Here is a 16847-nt window from a genome sequence, read left to right as displayed (position 1 = left end):
CCGACTCGATGAACATGGGTTTGGGTAACCTCCGGGAGTTGGTGATGGACAGAGAGGCCTGGCGTGCTGCAATTCATGGGGTCGCAGAGAGTCGGACACGACTGAGCGACTGAACTGAACTGAGTGGGATTTGAAAGGGGGTGTGGGGGGCTGTGGTCCTGCTTGACTGTTGTGGCCCCTGGCACAGGTGGAGGCTGGCTCTGCCCATGGTGCACGTCAGCATCCAGTCACTAGCCCTGCGGGGCCCAGAGGCACTGCCATGGTGACGCCTGTGACTCCTGAGTGCTGGGCGGCTGCTGTGGTAGTGTCCTCTTGTCCTGACCAGTTCCAGATAGAGAAGTGAGTTCCACTTTCCTCGCTGCGATGGGGTGAGTGTCGCCCCTGCCAGAAGCCACTCTAGAGACCTCTTCCTTGAAGTTATTCCTAAAAGCTTAGTCTAGACACTGCCCATCCAGCCCTTCCAGAAACGTGGTCGGCACTTGAATACCTTTCTGTTTAGAATGACTGGAAAGATTTCTGTCTTCCGTGATGAACCTTGACTGTCTGGTATTTATCCACACATAGACCAGTCATGTCCAGCTTTGTTCCTAGACTCCCCTGCCCCTTTTCTCTATGTAGTCTGCGGCTCTCTCCTGATAATACTTGACCACACACATGGCAGTCCTTCCACAACTGACTTAACAGGAGTTCCAGAAAGACAGATAGAGAAACAGAAAAGAGGAAAAGAGAAACAGAGGAGTGGAAATTATTAAAGAAGCAACACAAGACTACTGAGCAGAATCAGAGGATACATTGTCAGACTAAAGAAGCCCACCGGCAGTGATTCCATGAAATTACAGACTATCAAGAATAAAAAGAACATCAAAAAGCTTCCAAAAAAGAGACATTTAAAAATGTCACGTAGAAAAAAAACAAATAGGTACCGAGCTTGCCAACAGAACACAGGAAATATTAAAGCAATCGGATACAAATTTTGAGGGTAAATTGTTTTTTTAATTTAGAATTAAATAGAGCCAATATAACCTGCCAACTGAGTGTAAGCATAGAATATATGAAATCAAGTAGGGGAACAATAAAAATATTTTCACACAGTAAATCCTAGGTAAAAAGGAACAACTTTAGTCCCATGTACTTCATCTTAGAAAACTACTGATACCTGTGCCTTAGCAGAAAAAGGGCATAACCGAAGCAGACAAAACAGCAACAGCAAAATATGGGTCCAGGAAGCAAGAGCTTCAACACAAGGGGAGTTCCAGGACTCGCTCCAGAGGAAAGTGAAGTGGGAAGCGTGTGGAAGGGGACACAGGACAGGGAGGTGGAAGTGGTGGTCTGTCATTTAACATGCTTGAGCATCCAGTCAGTTCAGCTCAGTCGTGTCTGATTCTGCAACCCCATGGGCTGAAGCACGCCAGGCCTCCCTGTCCATCACCAACTCGCAGAGCTTACTCAAACCCATGTCCATTGAATTGGTAATGCCATCCAACCATCTCATCCTCTGCCGTCCCCTTCTCCTCCTGCCCCCAATCCTTCCCAGCATCAGGGTCTTTTCAAATGAGTCAGCTCTTCACATCAAGTGGCCAAAGTAATGGAGTTTCAACTTCAGCATCAGTCCTTCCAATGGATAGTCAGGACTGATTTCCTTTAGGATGGACTGGTTGAATCTCCTTGCAGTCCCAGGGACTCTCAAGAGTCTTCTCCAACACCACAGTTCAAAAGCATCAATTCTTTAGCCCTCAGCTTTCTTTAAGTCCAACTCTCACATCCATACATGACCACTGGAAAAACCATAGCCTTGACTAGACGGACCTTTGTTGGCTTTGTTGGTTTGAACATTAGAAAACTTATTTAAAACATTTGACAAATATTGAAGAATTTAGGAAACATTAACAGGTACCAAGAAAACTATTCAATTAAAAAATGAGATAGTTATTAAATTATTAACTCCAGGAACAACAAAACTTTTTGTACAAGAAAGGATATGTAGCTTCAGTACACTATTTGGCTCAGAGGGTAGGTGATTATCACACAATCCTAACAAATCCTTACCTGTATGGAGAGGAGGGGAAAGAAGTGGGCAGAGGATGATACTGTTGCCTGTATTATAGGAAGTCAAGAGATATTTGATGGAACTGATGAATCCAGGGATGACAGTGTATGCATATTATTTAGAAATCTGGCAGTAGATACCCGGAGAATCAAGCAGAAGAGCTGGAAGTAGTTTCATTCATTTCTTAAATGAAAATATTAGGTACTATTTTAAGAATTTATACATATTAACACATATATATGGAATCTTGGAAAATTGTACTGATGTACCTGTTTGCAGGGCAGGAACAGAGGTGCAGACAGAGAGAAGGGACTTGTGGACCCAGCAGGATAAGGAGAGGGTGGAATGAATTAAGAGAGTAACGTGACATATATACACTACCATGTGTAAAATAACTAAAATAAATAAAATAACTGGTGGACAGCTGCTGCATAAACACAGGAACTCAGCTCGGTGCTCTATGATGACCTGGAGGGCTGGGATGGGTGGCAGGAGGGAGGCTCCAGCCGGAGGGGAAATATGTAAACATAGAGCTGATTCACATTGTGCAGCAGAAGCCAACACAACATTGTAAAGCAGCTGTACTACAATTAAAACATTTTTTTAAATAATTTACACAGGTTTGTTGTGGAAATTTAGAAAACACAGCCTAAAGAAGAAAACAAAAATCATCTATAAAACCTCTGTACTCTCTTAACCTGTGATGTTCTTCAATAATCTAAGTATGTATACATGCTTTTTATCTCTGTTATCCTAACAATTTCATAGTGAAAATGATGTTTCACTGTTTTAATCTTCACTTTTTTAGTCACAAGTGATGTTAAACACTCTTCTCTAATCAGCTTTTTTAGTCTTCTGTTAACTGCTTTTTCTTGTCTTTTGCTTATTCCCTGTTGGTTATTGGTCTTTTGTTATCAATTTGTACGAAACTTTTGCTTTTCCCTTGTGGTCTTTGTGTTGAAGTTTTTCTTATTTTTGTGGGGTCAGATTTTTTTTTTGTATAACTTGGCCTCTGTGACCTTAATTACTGGATCCCTTCCAAGTTTGTAAAAGTTGGCACCTGAGCTAAAGCAGCGGATTACAGTCCAAGTTCCTTGGTGGTTCCTGCCCGTGATGCAGTCTTAAGTTCTGCATCCTTCCTTGTCTGGCCGTGGACATCTGTTGAGGCCCTTCCTTCCCAGTCAAGCCACACACACAGGCTTTTCAGCACCTCCACAAGAAAGTGGATCAACAACCTCCCGCCTGCAGTGCCCTCTTCTTTACCGCCCGCCCAGAGAGCACCTAGTGAGTGATGCCTCACGTCCTGGACTATCTTTTCTGTGTCAACTATTACAGAGATACTAAGTTGTTTTAGAGTTAATTTTAATTCTTTGTCTTCCATTAGTCTGTGGACTCCTTGTCTGTCTCGTATCCCGATTTCTTTTGTCAGCTTTGTATCCCCATTTGCAGCATGGTGCTGGTCATTTAGTAAACACTCAGCAGATGTTGGCTCAGTGTTCAACCCTTCGTTATTCGTAGCGGGCAGAACTCCACTGGCCCCCGAGACTCCTTCTCCCTGGCGCACATAAGCAGGATGAGAAAGCCGTTCCCTTGATTTGGCTACATTATATGGCAACGATGATGGAATAGTCCTTCTGGTGGTCAAGTTACCTTTGTAAGAATCCAGGGGAGGAGTCTCCTGCTGGCTTTGAAGTAAGACCCTCTGTTGTGAGAGTGCCGTTGGCTGGGCCCTGAAGGCAGCTTTCAAAAGGTGAGCATGGTCCCCAGTCCTACAACCACAAGGCTCTGAATCCTGTGGACCACCTGAATGAAGTTGGAAGCAGGTTCTGAGCCTCAGATGAAATCCCAGCTCCAGCTGACGCCTGGATTTTAGCGTGGTGAGACCCCGAGCAGAGAACCCAACTCCCCAGAACCCAGACTGTGGACCCAGGAAAGCTGTAGACTTTTTTTTGCTGTTTTAGCAGCAACAGGAAGCTGGTTACAGTGTTCAAGCTGGTGTTACTAGGGCATCGGCCTCGAACCTCAGCACCAAGGACTCGGCTGGTTTTAAGACGTTGCATTTTGGTTAACTGGATCCTTGTTTTCATTAGTTGTACAACAAAACTGCTCTCAGAGCTACTCTGCCATGCTGTTGCTCTGTCTCAGAAGAAACGAAGCCGTGCTCCCTGCAGGCCTTCTCTGGGCTGTTTCCCCAGTGACCAACAGCTAAGCTCAGTTCCCGCTCTGAGGTTCCTTGCTGTGTTCCGTCAGCCTGTGAAAGCACTCTGGTTACCCCACAGTGAGCCTGCTCCCGGAGGGATCCTGTGAGTGAGCTCTACCTTCTATTTATTCTGACATTTTTGTGTGCAGTGTTGGTCTGCTGCACTGAGCTTCCTGCAGCAGCCTGCAGCCTGGTCTCGCTGACCGCCCGGAAGATAAGCCTGTTCCTTCTCACAGTGTTCCCTGAAATAGGTGTCCTAGCCCGGGATGGTTTTCTAGAATCGAGCCAGTTGCCTTCTTCAGGTGAGATACAATAGTTAATCCTAAATCAACTTTAAATTGCTATAAAGATACCCCGCAAATTCTTTTAGGAGTTTATTTATTAAAGAGTAATGCCTTTTTTTCTTGAAAACACCCAAAAATACTAAAAGGCTTGGAATTTTCGCAGGTCTCTAATGTCGATATGAGACAGGTGAGCAAAAAGTTCCCCTTGAGTTGCACCGCGTGGGATTAGAACAGGTAAACGGCGGTTAAGGAAGGCCCGGTGGGCAGGTGGGGACTGTGTGCAGCCTGAGGAGAGATGGGGGGCTGGGAGGGCTTAACCCAGAAACAGGCTTGCTCTCAGCGTGTCTGAGACCCATCCTGGTCTGAGGGCAGTTGTTCTAAGGATGCAAACTGCGCCTCAGCACTGCCCTCATTCTCAGCAAATGAACCACGACCCTCAGGCTATGGCCTCAGGCCCTTACATAGGCCCACTTTTTAAAACCATTAAACTCACTCCACTTTTTAGAACAATTACATTCACTTAAACTACCAGTGTTATTTGCATTTAACGTTTATTGAGGAAACCTAAAAAGAATGAGTAGAAATGGGAGTCAGCTCCAGTCAAATTACAGAACTCTTTACCATATTCGGATACTTCCCAAAATTTAGAGTAACTGAAATGCCAGAGGCAAGGATGGTTTCAGAAAAGAATCCTGCTGAAGCAAAGCTCCGCTTCTGGCCACAAGCAGCCTGGCTCAGCTCAGGGCCAGTGCAGGGCTGAGGTGCCCCAGACGGCCTGCCAGGCCCTCCACCCACCACCGCTCCCACTGCAGGCCAGCGGGCAGGGCTTGTCACCGCTCTCAGGTTGGGTCACTAAAAAGATGGTTAGGCATGAAATGTCATAGCTATTTCAGTCAGTGAGATACAAGACAGTTCCCGTTTTTCTTCAAAATTAGAGTTCCAGATAAATCTCGCAGGACACACTCGGAACTATTTCAAGACCTCCATATCATGGATTAAGTCCTCTCCAAAAACTTTCTTTTCCCCACACTTTCCCCACTATGCTCTCTGATACGCCTCACATCAGACACCTCCCAAAGGCCCTCCAGATCCTCACTTGTTTCAAGTTACAGGCATCACTTATTAGAAGGCGTTAATGACCTTTGACACATCCTTTGCCCCTGGGCATTAAGCAGTGCCCTGTGGAAAGAAACCAGATGTGTCACCTTTGTTATCGCTGCTTACACTCTTATTGTGGAAAGTCGCAAAAATACACAAAAGTAGAAAGAGTAATATAATGTGTCCCATGTGTAGCGATCACCCAAGTTTAACAGTTGACAGTATTCATCTGAGTTATTAATTTTGTTTCATTACCACCCTAACACTTTTCCTCCCCTCTAAGATGCTCTACAGGAAACAACTTCAGACTGAATGCATCATTTTCATATAGAGGAGTTAAGCGAGTTTCAGAGGATTTCAGAGAATGGCCCCTGGCCGAGCAACCAGTCTAGCTCAGGGGTGACACTTGAGGGTGTCTGCGTGAAGGAGGCACTAGCCCAGAGCTAGGATGTTGAAGTCAAGGGATTCGTGAAACACATCTGTTAGATGTTGAGAATAGGAAAAAGGAGTCCAGAATGACAGTGGCTAATAGACAAGGAAGGGAAAAGCCCACAAAAATAGAACAAAGGAAGGTCTGAGGACCAGAGGGAGAGCCTCAGAAGAAACAAACAGCCCTCCTGGCTCGCCCAGTTTACATAGGGCAGGCCCAGGGGAAGGAAGGACATATAAAAGGAGGAGCCAAAATCGAGCTGGGGGGTGGGGGGGCAGGGAGGTGCCTCTCTCCTCCTCACGTCTTTTGGGTCGGCATGCCCTCACGCCTCGAGGATGTATTTTCCTTTACTTTCTAAATAAAACTGAGCTGTAACACTGGTCCATCCGAGGGCTGGGCTGTAAAACTGGTCCGTTGCTTCAAATTTGTGTTGTGACAAGACAGAACTGAGGAAATTACACACTCCACTGACACATCTTTTCTGAGAAAAAGTAGATCTTGAACGCAAACCAAAAAAAAAGAAGGTTGTCCTTTTAAGCTTTCACCCTACAGACAGGAAGATTGTGCCTATATTCACTTCAAGGTATTTACTTTAGATATAAAATACTCATAACGACATTGGGTTAAACATCCTGTTGTGAGTACAGTGACAGCCTATTGGGTCTCCATTCTTCTGTTCTATCGCTTCCTCTTAGACACCAGGAACAGGTATTTCACAAATTTTAGAAAATACATTGAAAACTTTCATCATCTTTCACATTCAGGAAAATTATTATTATTGATTCAGCTCTCTTTGATTACATAGTATGCTTCCATTTCTTTTCCTTTGAGAAAGTGGCAGTTATACTCATGGCAGCTGTTTTATTCCTTCAGCGAATCTCTATTTCCCAATATTCAATACCTCAGACAGCCCCCTGTCTACCTTTCCATGTAAGTGTAACCCAGGTGAACGCCTCCTTCTTGCCCTGGCATGTTTGATAGAGGGGGTGTGTCCCCACTGTCCTGTGTGATAGTCCTCAGTGCAGAGGGGTCCTCCCTGCTGGGGCTCACAGCCCACCTACGCCTCCCTCACCACCGCCTCTGGTGGGATGCTGAGGATGCAGCCAGGCTCGAGGAGGGCGGCTGGAAAGACCATGCTTCCTGCACGGCGGAGTCCCTTCCCTCTGGGGCTCACACCAGCCCCTCCTGAGGGTGCAGGGTGACCGAGGCTGCATTCAGGGCAGCACACAGCAGGGAGCAGCTGCACTCGAACACGACAGTTGTTGAGGAAAAAGCCACTGCACTTTGTTCTTAGCTTCACTTCAGTTCAGTCGCTCAGTCATGTCTGACTTTTTGCGACCCCACGGACTGCAGCACGCCAGGTTTCCCTGCCCATCACCAACTCCCGGAGTTTACTCAAACCCATGTCCATCTAGTCGGTGATGCCATCCAACCATCTCATCCTCTGTTGTCCCCTTCTCCTGGCTTCAATCTTTCCCAGCATCAGGGTCTTTTCCAATGAGTCCGTTCTTCATATCAGGTGGCCAAGGTATTGAAGCTTCAGCTTCAGCATCAGTCCTTAGGTTAGTGGTTTCCTTTCATTGTGATGGCCTCGCCAGTCTAGTAAGGAGAGGCAAATATTGTGTTTTTACGATGTTTCACATCTCTCTTACTCTACCAGGGAAGTAAGTAGCTGTTACAATGCAGGATCTTGGAGGGGCACTAACCCAGATTGCCTCTGAAGGAGACGGGAGGAGGGCTCAGGCTACGGCTTCAGCTACCCCAAGCAGCAGCCGGTGGAAACACCCCCTCGGGGCTAAAGGCCAAGTCCACAGCCTTGAAAACTGGAGTTGTTTCCTGGGGCCACCACAACAAAGCGGCACAAACCAGCTTAAGCAATAGGAGTGTATGCTCTCATAGCTCCAGATGCTGGAAGCCTAAAGTCCAGGAGTCCCTCCGAGACCCACAGGGGACACGCCTTCCTTGTCTCTTCCTGGCTTTTGAAGGGACACTGGCCGTCCTTGGAAGCCCTTCCTTTGCAGGTTCACTAGTCCAGTGTCTCCCTCCATAGTCACACAGCTTTCTCACTGTGTGTCTCTGGGTTCACATGGCCATCTTCTTATAAGGACACCAGTCACGCTGGATTAGGGGCCTACCCTCCTCACGTTAACAAATTATGCTTTTTCCAAATAAGGTCACATTCTGAGGTTCCAGGGGTTTAAAGCCTCAACATATCATTTCCAGGGAAACACACTTCCCCTTGTAACAGGGCACAAGAGACCTTTACGGAGCCTGGTGTGAAGGAGGCCACCACCGCCTTTGAATAGACCTGGGGAGCTTTCGGAATGCTGACGGCTCTCAGCATGAGCCAACCAGCAGCCAGAGGCTCTCCCCGACTCTCGACTGTCGACTGTACGTGGCTAGAGACACTTACCCTACCTCCAGGAGGGGAAGGAGCCTGCCCCCTGCACCCACCCCCGGATGGCAGGACTGTGCTTGCATTTCCCTGGGTGGGTGGGTGGACATGGGGACACAGCCCCGAACGGGGTCGGAGGACCACACCTGACATCTGTGTTCTCAGCACTCCCTTGGCTGTCCCCGCCTCCCGCCTCCCCCCTTTTCTCACCACGTGTCTCCTTTTTTTCACTCACCGTGCACAGTTGCTGGTGTTTTAGTTTAGGATGCTCTCCTTTCCTGCCATTCAAAATTCTTATAGCTTCTATACAGATGGGCAAAAAAAAAAGTCAAAACTGCCACCTCCTCCTGGTCAACAGGCTTAGTAACAAAATGTGGCAGTGACCATTTTCCTTTACTGCATCCTATATAAAATGTGTAGGAAGAGCCCATTCCCCCACCAGACCCTGCAGGCAGCAGGGAAGGGACGGAACAGCATGTGCCTCCTCAGAGTCAGTCCCCAGGGGCCAAGACTGTGGGAGCCTGAATTTTTTTCTTCCAGTTATATAAAAATCAAAGAAATGCCCCATTTCTGCTCAAATTCATTTGAGATATCACCACCCTGATTTTTCCTTAGTTTAAAAACTAAACTCCGTCTGCAGTTTTTTAAATCACATAAATAGCAACCTCCCACTCAGAGAGAAAACGGAAACCTCTGTACACTCTTCCGTAATCAGAGCATCTTCACCCAGTCACACCAAGGGGGGAAATACAAGAAATAAAGTACCATGGGCAAGCTATATTTATAAAATCGTAAAAAATTATGTAAAAGCATTTGTTAGATTTGATAATACAACTAATTATCAAAAAAATTGCTAAACCACTTGATTTATTGAATAACTTTCAAAAATTCTCCTTTAAGACAATGAGAAGGCAGATCTGCAGGAAACTGTCCTGTACCCTTCCTTTAGTAGAAAATCATTAAGGTGGTTTTAGCCATCTGAATGCAGGCTCATTTTACAAAGAGGAAGTCAACTTATTTTATATTTATAAAATTTTATATAAAGTGAGTCATTCCCCTGAAGCTTTATCAGCCATAACCTATATGAAATGTAAGGATATGGAGAAGGAAATGGCAACCCACTCCAGTATCCTTGCCTGGAGAGGAGCCTAGTGGGCTACAGTCCCTGGGGTGATGTGAGTGAGCGATAATCAACAACTGCTGCTGCTTGGGGAGTAAGTTACAGGGCTGAGACCCACCACCAAAAGAGGGCAGTAAAACAGAGAGGGCATTGTAGACTTGGTCACCTCCCTCCCCTTTAGTCAGTAAAGAACTCTACTTTCTCTTTAGTCAGTAAAGAATTGTATCATATCCAATTAATCATCAAACAAACAAAACCCTCTCATCTCTTCCTTTCCCTTCCCGGATTATTGCAGTCATTTTCTTTACTTTTGCCTCTATTCTTTCATTTTAGAGTCACAGACTCCCTGCTTAAAATCTCTCTTCCTCGCTCCACTCAAGGCTTTAAAATTCGTCTCCACTGTCTTCTACACAGCGCTGCCCATTAACCTTCCAAAATCTACTTTTGTGAGGCCACTCATTTTGTATCGTTTCTCTGTTGCCAAAGGATCAAGGCCACACTTACTTGCCTCAACCATGGGGCTCCACCCAACCTCTCAGCCTCACCCCTACTTACTTGTAATAGAGTCTGTGCTTCTGCTAGCTGCATCTCTGACGCTGGGACTTCCATGGAGCAGCCTGTTCCTCTCTCTCCGCCTATCCGGGTCCTTCCTATCCTGCCCCCAGAATGATCTGCTCTTGTAGGGTGTTCATCACAGCTTCCACAAGCTGCTTACAATTGCTAGTTATCCTGAAGTGAGACGATGTCTTTGTCTTTGGACTGTAAGCTTCACAAGGGCAGGGACCCTGACTGTGTTTCTGTGCCTCTCTTCATAGTACCTGAAACAATGTTTTGTCCGTAACGTCAAAACCAATCAACATTCGTGGATTGAAAAAGGCAACGTAAAGATGGAAGGAGGCAAGTGAGGACAGGCCAATGTCCAGGTCCTGTTCTTGCAGAGCTGAGAGCAGCGCCTTGAGTCCAGTGTCACAGGGAGAACCAGGGTGGGGCAGATGGCGTCTCTGAGGAATGGGACTGCGGGTTTGGGGAAGGATGCGGGTGAAGGTAACTGCTTACCTTGGAGTCGTGGCCGAGGTCCTGACCGTAGGCTGCTGCTGCTGCTGCTGCTAAGTCGCTTCAGTCGTGTCTGACTCTGTGCGACCCCACAGACGGAAGCCCACCAGGCTCCCCCGTCCCTGGGATTCTCCAGGCAAGAACACTGGAGTGGGCTGCCATTTCCTTCGCCAATGGCCGCAGGCTATGGATGTGTGAAGAGCTTGCAGATCTTCAGGTGCAGCCCGTCACAGAGGGGCGGAGCCCAGTGAGGACCCGGCTGACCTGCCGGTCAGAGGCTCCTCCCACCCCGCCCCACGGCCGCTCTTCACACTAAGTGTCAGCTGTCAGTAGCTTAGAAAGGCAGGTTTCCTGTCTGAATTTGTTTTACTGGAGGGGTCTGTGGTAAATGTTCACGTAATACTTTCCTCCATACTCAGCCATTTCAAAGACTAGGCTGTAGATGAAACTGATAGTCAAGCCCATAGACATCTTCTTAACTTAGAAGCAAGTTGCTGCCTCCATGTCAAGATTCTCAGGAAGCCTGTTTGCTTTCTTAACTGCTTCGGGGGGGAAAAAAAATGAAAGTATTAGTCGCTCAGGTGTGTCCTACTCTTTTCGACCCCATGAACTGTAGCCGGCCAAGCTCTTCTGGCCATGGAATTCTCCAGGCAATACTGGAGAGAGTAGCCATTCCCTTCTCCAGGGACCTTCCCAACCCAGGGATCAAACTCAGGTCTCCTGCGTTGCAGGTGGGTTCTTTACTGTCTGAGCCTCCAGGGAAGCCCTCTTAATTGCTTACAGAAATTTAAAGGGAGACTGTCAAGAACAACATTCTCTGCCGACCTGCCTGAGTCTCCTGTCCCAGCCTCCAGCATCTGGGTGATACTGTCAGCAGTTCAGCCACCTCTTTGCAGCAGCAGCAGTGGCTTCCTGCCTGAATTCACCGCCCACACCACCCATCACCCCCTGAAAGGCGGGGAATGTGCGTCATCTCTAACCCCAGGAAGCACAAGCATCCACAGTCTAGTGGACTAGTTACAGGTAATTTCCATCAAGTTGATCAGTTACTTCTTAGTTTTAAAACCATGCATGTTAGTCGCCTAGTGGTGTCCAACTCTGGCTCATAGAGTTCTCCAGACAAGAATACTGGAGCCATTACTTTCTCCAGGGGATCTTCCCAATCCAGGGATCGAACCCAGGTCTCCCACATTGCAGGCAGATTCTTTACCATCTGAGCTACCAGGGAAGCTTCAAAAGTATGGATACTATAAGAAACCTCGAATAGCCAAAGCAATCTTGAGGAAGAAGAATGGAACTGGAGGAATCAACATGCCTGACTTCAGGCTCTACTACAAAGCCACAGTCATCAAGACAGTATAGTACTGGCACAAAGATAGAAATATAGATCAATGGAACAAAATAGAAAGCCCAGAGATAAACCCACGCACATATGGACACCTTATCTTCGACAAAGGAGGCAAGAATATACAATGGAGAAAAGACAATCTCTTTAACAAGTGGTGCTGGGAAAACTGGTCAACCACTTGTAAAAGAATGAAACTAGAACACTTCCTAACACCGTACACAAAAATAAACTCAAAATGGATTAAAGATCTAAACGTAAGACCAGAAACAATAAAACTCCTAGAGGAAAACATAGGCAAAACACTCTCCGACATAAATCACAGCAGGATCCTCCATGACCCACCTCCCAGAATATTGGAAATAAAAGCAAAAATAAACAAATGGGACCTAATTAAAATTAAAAGCTTTTGCACAACAAAGGAAACTATAAACAAGGTGAAAAGACAGCCTTCAGAATGGGAGAAAATAATAGCAAACGAAGCAACAGACAAACAATTAATCTCAAAAATATACAAGCAACTTCTGCAGCTGAATTCCCGAAAAATAAACGACCCAATCAAAAAATGGGCCAAAGAACTAAACAGACATTTCTCCAAAGAAGACATACAGATGGCTAACAAACACATGAAAAGATGCTCAACATCACTCATTATTAGAGAAATGCAAATCAAAACCACAATGAGGTATCATTTCACACCAGTCAGAATGGCTGCTATCCAAAAGTCTACAAGCAATAAATGCTGGAGAGGGTGTGGAGAAAAGGGAACCCTCTTACACTGTTGGTGGGAATGCAAACTAGTACAGCCACTATGGAGAACAGTGTGGAGATTCCTTAAAAAACTGGGAATAGAACTGCCATATGACCCAGCAATCCCACTGCTGGGCATATACACCGAGGAAACCAGAATTGAAAGAGACGCGTGTACCCCAATGTTCATCGCAGCACTGTTTACAATAGCCAGGACATGGAAGCAACCTAGATATCCATCAGCAGACGAATGGATAAGGAAGCTGTGGTACATATACACAATGGAATATTACTCAGCCATTAAAAAAAATACATTTGAATCGGTTCTACTGAGATGGATGAAACTGGAGCCCATTATACAGAGTGAAGTAAGCCAGAAAGAAAAACAACAATACAGTATACTAATGCATATATATGGAATTTGAAAGATGGTAACGATAACCCTATATGCGAGACAGAATAAGAGACACAGATGCATGGAACAATTTTATGGACTCTGAGGGAGAAGGTGAGGGTGGGACGTTCTGGGAGAATAGCATTGAAACATGTATATTATCATACGTGAAACAGAACACCATTCCATGTTCGATGCATGTGACAAGGGCTCAGGGCCGGGGCAATGGGATGATCCAGAAGGATGGGATGGGGAGAGAGGTGGGTGGGGGGTCTAGGAAGGAAGGGGAACACATGTAAACCCATGGCTGATTCATGTCAATGTATGGCAAAAACTATTACAATATTGTAAAGTAATTAGCCCCCAACTAAAATAAATAAATTTATAAAAAGAAAAAAAAAAGTATGGATACAAACTAAATTATGTTTCGGTAATTGTTCTTTATGAAACCATTCATTTTCCTTTAACTGCTACTAAGCAAAACAGTATTGGGGCTTCCCTGATAGCTCAGTTGGTAAAGAATCTGCCTGCAATGCAGGAGACCCAGTTCAATTCCTGGGTTGGGAAGATCCCCTGGAGAAAGGATAGACTACCCACACCAGTATTCTTGAGCTTCCCTTGTAGTTCAGGTGGTAAAGAATCTGCCTGCAATGTAGGAGACCTGGGTTTGAACCCTGGGTTGGGAAGATCCCTTAGAAAAGGGAATGGCTACCCAGTCCAGTATTCTGGCCTGGAGAATTCCATGGTCCATGGGGTCTCAAAGAGTCGGACACAACTGAACAACCTTCACTTTTACTTTCAAGCAAAACAGAAAACCCAGTATAGGTTACATTTTTCTTAGATCAAACCGAGTTGTTAACACAATAGAGTCAGTATACAAAGTAGTCAATGAAAATCACAGAAAGCCACTCTATAAAAATGTCATGGCTGCCAACCCACGGCGTGGTTCACATTCTTGAGAGCAAGCAGCTGGTGAGAGCAGAGGACCAGCCCTCATTCGCCAGGTGATTTTGATGATGACTAAATAGTGCAAGGACTTCCCAGGTGGCTCAGTGGTAAAGAACCTGCCTGCAATGCAGGAGACACATGTTTAGTCCCTGGGTGGGGAAGATCTCCTGGCTGAAGGAAATGGCCACTCAAGTATTCTTGCCCAGGCAGGTGGTGGCGCACAGGTGCTGGACAGCGGGAAGCTCGCCCTTGGCCTCTTCCCACAGCTGCTGACCCTTCCTCATGACTGGTTCTGCTAGCCCTTGTCGGAACTCAGAACCGGGCCCTGCTGCGCGTTTTACAGCCCAGACAGCCAAAGCCCACCAGGCCACTAGCAGGTTAAATCACTTATATTCACACTAATGTTCAAGCAGCTAATTGCTTCAGAGGTGCGGGAGAAGCAGCTGTGGCTGAAGGAGAGGACAAGCTACACGTGAATCCTCCATCCAGACTCTGCAACCAAGAACTCCGGTCCATCACCTCCTTGGGAGATGAGATTTCTGATCCAGGTGAGGACAGCCTTCCATAAGGCGATAAGTAACCCTGACGGAGAAGGACCGTAAAAGTTGGCACCTGAGCTAAAGCAGCGGATTACAGTCTCTGTCCTCTTATTTCACAGGTAGGGAAGCGGGGGCTCAGAGACGGTGGGTGTGCGAAGCCCAGGATGCTGGGGGCGGGGTCCTCTCACCCTCCAGTGAGAGTAGAAGGACCACGACCCCCGAAGCAGCCTCCCTCCACCCAGCCCTCCTTCATCAGGTCACTGCCCCTCCAGGCCAGAGAGCTGACCTTTGCCAGGCAGGGAGAACTTTCCCATCAGGAAGCTGCTGGCACGCCCCTGTCCCACGGAGCTTTCAGACACTGAACTGGGTTCTACTTTACTGATTGTTTTTTCCTGTAATTTTGAAATTGTTGGTGTTGTTTAGTTGCTCAGCCGTGTCCGACTCTTTTGTGATCCCATGGACGGTAGCCGCCAGGCTCCTCTGTCTATGGGATTCTCCAGGCAAGAACACTGGAGTGGGTTGCTGTTTCCTTCTCCAGGGGATCTTCCCAACCCTGTAGTTGTGAAGCAGCCCTTTCTAAGTGAAAGACTGACATATTTAGTTATTTGCAAAACTGACATGTAGAATGCCTTACTGTTTCTGAACACAGTTTGGAAACTATGCTTCCACTAGCATTCAGTAATATGTTTTGTAGGATCTCAAATTTGAACAGCAATTTACCAGTCCAAACCAACACGTTCATTAAGTCCAAACAGAAGTAAATTTGTTTGTTGTAGTGGTAACATTAGCTTGAATACAGGATATGCTAAAATTAGAAAAATAAAAATAGTTTTACTTGGTTTGTGCACATTTTCTTGGAATTACAAAAAGGAATCCATTTGATAATTTTCTCTGCTAGTAATATATATAAATATATGTATACATATGTAATACACTCAAGGAAACTTGGATAGATTTAAATACATGTTGTATATATTTGTATGTATACACATAACATTATGTATATAACATTAAATATATATATATAATGTTATATTCCTGAGATTGAGCAAGGAATTACTCTTACGGAATAGGCCGGGGCAGGGAAAGAACAAGATGAGTCTGGAGTATCTAGTTTTGTAAGGAAGGAGGGCTGTGTTCAAAGACATAAGCAAAAGGACACAGGAGGTAAAATATTAAAAGCAACAAGGGAAAAATGACAAATAACATACAAGGACACTTGCCATCAGCTATCAGCTGATTTCTCAACAGAAGCCAGAAGGGAATGGTGTGATATATTTAAAGTGATGGAAGGGAAGAACTTACAACCAAGAATATTCTTACCCAGCAAGACTCTCCTTCAGATTTGATGGGGAAATCAAAAGCTTTCCAGACAAGCGAAAATTAAGGGAATTCAGCACCACCAAACCAGTTTTACAACAAATGCTAAAGGAATTTCTCTAGGTAGGAAACACAGGAGAAGGACAAAACCTACAGAAAATAAACCCCAAACAGTTAAGAGAACAGTAATAGGATCATACATATCGATAATTACCTTAAATATAAATGGTAATCACCTTACAATTAAATGCACCAACCAAAAGACGTGGCTGGGTGGGTGAAAAGATGTGCATGTATGCACGTCCACTCACCACATCACTCTGCTGGGCCCCCCAAAGTGTATATAAGTGTTTTATATTGTTAAGTTAATCATGTTCCCATTATGGCTTGCAATTGTAATTATCTTTTATTTTTTGTCTGGCTATCAATTGTGAAAACTGATAAACATCTTTTCCTATTGTGATTATGTAACTATTACTCACTTAATACCATTGTATCATGATGGGTCAACAGAAAAATAATAGAACTGTATATCGTCAAAACTATCTAATAGAAAAACCTAGCAATCCCACTGCTGGGCATACACACTGAGGAAACCAGAATTGAAAGAGACACATGTACCTCAATGTTCATCGCAGCACTGTTTATAATAGCCAGGACATGGAAGCAGCCTAGATGCCCATCAGCAGATGAATGGATAAGGAAGCTGTGGCACATATACACAATGGAATATTACTCAGCCATTAAAAAGAATACATTCAAATCAGTTCTAATGAGGTGGATGAAACTGGAGCCTATTATACAGAGTGAAGTAAGCCAGAAAGAAAAACACCAATACAGTATACTAACACATATATATGATATTTAGTTAATTGGTAAAGATAACCCTGTATGCGAGACATCAAAAGAGACACAGATAAATAG

At 45.3% G+C, this 16847-nt stretch overlaps 1 long non-coding RNA gene across 2 annotated transcripts in view; it reads right to left on the bottom strand.

The window, feature by feature from the left end:
• The window catches only part of LOC145521176 (uncharacterized), a 39540-nt gene extending 28016 nt beyond the window's left edge, over positions 1-11524 (bottom strand). Inside the window, exons 1-2 of one of the 2 annotated variants that reach the window (XR_014065201.1) lie at positions 11453-11524; positions 10631-11169 (exon numbers count right to left, since the gene is read on the bottom strand). This is a non-coding gene — a long non-coding RNA (uncharacterized LOC145521176). The remainder of the gene's footprint in view (positions 1-10630; positions 11170-11452) is intronic. The other variant, XR_014065200.1, reaches the window with a different exon arrangement.
• Positions 11525-16847: the final 5323 nt, after the last annotated feature.

The sequence above is a fragment of the Giraffa tippelskirchi genome, chromosome 9 (assembly GCF_054371585.1).
Source record: "Giraffa tippelskirchi isolate mGirTip1 chromosome 9, T2T-mGirTip1v1.2.pri, whole genome shotgun sequence".
NCBI classification, from domain to species: domain Eukaryota; kingdom Metazoa; phylum Chordata; class Mammalia; order Artiodactyla; family Giraffidae; genus Giraffa; species Giraffa tippelskirchi.
This window is presented reverse-complemented; position numbering and strand designations above follow the sequence as displayed.